Here is a 3455-nt window from a genome sequence, read left to right as displayed (position 1 = left end):
TAAACCACCACCTAGGGAACCATCACCACACTAGGTCAATAATATCCAAGCAACCAAGGCCAATCAAATTAACACCATGTGAATTAACAAAGCATATGAGAGGTAGTGGGAATGCCATTAAGAAGGTGCTCATGGGTGCATTGGAGCTAGCAAATAGAAGAGCCGATGAGGATTTCAACTACACACAAACATGAGGGACCAAAACAATAAAAACCATATAATTGAGGTCAAACAACTTAATGTCACACAAATTAACAAGGCAAAAAGAGAAGCAACAAAATTACCCTTATCAAGGCGATCGTAGGTGTGCCAAGGCTTACATACAACTTAAATGATGAAGACGTCAACCATCCACAGGCACAAGAACCCCTCCCCTATCAGCAACTCGCATCTACAACACCACCAATTCTCCACTCTCACTCTAGACCCCCTAAATGTTATTGCCTCGCCAGCAGTTTAATGCCCTCATAGTCTGGTATCGTCTTGCAACCACAATCTAGCTCACCCACACTCCAACTGGAAGGAACCAGAGTAAATTGCCCCACACCCAATTTTGTCTCGACTACAAATAGAATTCATCTCAAGTGTTTCCTCTTACAATGAGGGCTCAAAATTTTTCCCCTCATCCAAGCACTAAGACTCAATCACCATACTTATACATAAACTCGAAATGGAACCTCCTCAAACCATATTTAATCTTCCATAGGTGGATTATTACTTGGGCATGCAGGGGCTACCGACGTCGCCCCCTTTGTTAATGCATGTCTCTTGGATGGGGTGGTAGGCTCGCCCCCAAGCCTTCGCTTTATCCCACTCTTAACTATAAAAATATAATTTAAAACAAATAAAAAAATTTAATTTAAAAATATCATATAATAATAAATAATTAAATAAAATAAATATATTAAAAATTTTCTTTTAAATTAAAAAAAAAATGTATACAAAATTTTAAAACGTCTAAAAATTATATATATATATATAATTATAATTTTCAAAATATATATATATATATATATATATATATAATTATAATTTTCATTAGAATTTGAGTATGCAATAGTTAGTTAAATGGCAATTTTCTATGACTTAAATTGTGTTTTCATTACATAAATCAACTATTAAAAAAAAACCCAAAATACTTGGATTTTGCAATTTTAACCACTAAAATTTAAATTCCAATAATCCTTTTAATTTTCCCACAAAATTTTAAACAAAACCAGTTAAAAAATGTAAATCTAAAACATTTAAAATATACCATATATATATATATATATTAATTTGATTTTTAAAAGTTATTAAATTTTATTATTAATATATGAAAATTTATAAATATATATATATATATATATATATATATATATATGGTTTGAGTGGGCCTAATGGTTAAGAACATGTATTTGCTCTTAAGAGGGCATAGGTTCAAAACCAGAGGGGATAGAGCATGTATGCATTTGTAGATTTAGTAGTCAAATCGTTGCACAGAGGCGAGTCCCTTGTCCCACAAACAAGGGGGTCTCATACACCAATTTGGTGTTTGGCTTGGATGTGACCTTAAAATTGGATAATAATAATAATAATAATAATATATTAAAAATAATATTTATTTTAATTAATTTGACTTTTAAATGTTATTAAATTATATTATTAATATATGAAAGATTAATTTTAAATGGTGGTTTTTTTCTATATATAATTTTTTTATTATAAATAAAATTTACATTTAAATAATTTATATAATAATTCATTAGTTTAGCAGGTAAATTTTCACAATATGATGATGTTGATAATTTCTTCTCTAATACTATGTGATCTCATTGAGGCGTTCCATGTTTCACACCAACACTTCACCTATATTCAGGGACATAAATTTCATATTGATGATACGCTAAACCAAGAATAAATAGAAAAATGATATGAATGAAAATGCTTATGATGTAATAAATATTAATAATTATTAATTTTGGAAGAGTAAGGTTAAATTCGTAGAAATAAATAAATTAAAATAATTTGGGGAATAGAGAAAGGTTAAGGTTAAAATGGAATGAAGAATTAAATTAATGAAAATGAAATAATCAAAGAACGGATTTTGGTCAAAATATATTAATATTAAAGAAATAATATTTTTTTTGTAAGTTTGGCAAGACTACATCTTTAACATGTCTAGTATATCACCTCGATCGGGTCAGGGAATTGAACTAGTCACTTCACATCAAAGAGTGCCTTAACAGAGCACCTAATCACCATCTATCCAAGACCCCATACAAAATATTAAAGAAATGATATTAAAGAGATAAGGATTAATTATTTATATTAAAAATTAAATAATATTAAATTGAATTACTATATTAAAGAAATATAAATTAGTTTAAATTAGAATTAGATTAAGAAAATATAAAATAAAATTAGGATTAAAGCATTATTATTATTAATATTATTTTTAAACAAAATAGGTATTTTGTATTCAAAATGTGGATTTCACGACCAAAATCGTTTTACATCAGAACAACAAAACTTGCTTCAAACTTAGCATATGCTTCCATGTCCCAGTATAGCTTTAAAGCAATTTTATTTTTCCTAGTAGCTTTTTATACTATTAAAAAGCACTGAAATCTACCATAGATCTGGAAGTACAATCCTAATAACAAAATACATCTACAAAGCATAAGAAAATATTATCCAAGGTCGTGCTTCCCCTCATCCTTGCCGACAGTATTGCCTCGGTTGCTCGGTCTTGCACCAAAATCGCTAACTCCTCCATCGCTATGAAGTTGGGCTACAACCTCCTTCAAGATTCCTGCAATTATCTCTTTGACCTCGGTGCATACATTGTCACTAACCAGCTCTAAATTGGTAGTGAGGAGATTTGTCTCCATCTTTATGATTTTTCGCTCCAAGGCCACCTCCACAACCTCAAATTTTGCATTAATTCTCTCAACATTAGTAACTCGGTCCTTTTCCAATAGTTCGACTCGACGTGTGATGAGGTTGAGTCTCCCCATGATTGACTTGAACAGGAATCCGGCAACCCAATTCCAGCGCGTCAACTCCTCCTTAGAAGGATTCCCACCATGACCTCCCAACGCACTCGTTTATGAGCTCAACCAACTCTTGTTGTTATCACAATTGCACACCAAGCCTTTAACTCCAAGCATCTTAATAGAGGGTGATGGTAACTTATATAATCCTTGCTCTCCTGTCACACAAAAATTCACTGCTCGTGCCATTATCCCATGGAGTTCCTCGAGCTGCAGTCCCATTAAATATGCATTATGTCCCAGGGTTTTGGAAAACTGTAATGCCCCACTTAAATCTTATCCTACAAATTTTATTAATGTTTACATTATCTGAAAATATTGAAAAATATTGGTCTAATATAAAATTCATGATTTCTATTATTCAAATTCCCAACTTACCTTCTCAAATTGAATCTTAGGTAGGATATGGTCCCCTCCCAT

The sequence above is a fragment of the Pinus tabuliformis genome, chromosome X, assembly GCF_031772625.1.
Source record: "Pinus tabuliformis cultivar Carrire ecotype Pingquan chromosome X, CPIR1, whole genome shotgun sequence".
NCBI lineage: Eukaryota > Viridiplantae > Streptophyta > Pinopsida > Pinales > Pinaceae > Pinus > Pinus tabuliformis.
The sequence above is the reverse complement of the archived record's forward strand: the minus strand, read 5'-3'. Positions refer to the sequence as shown.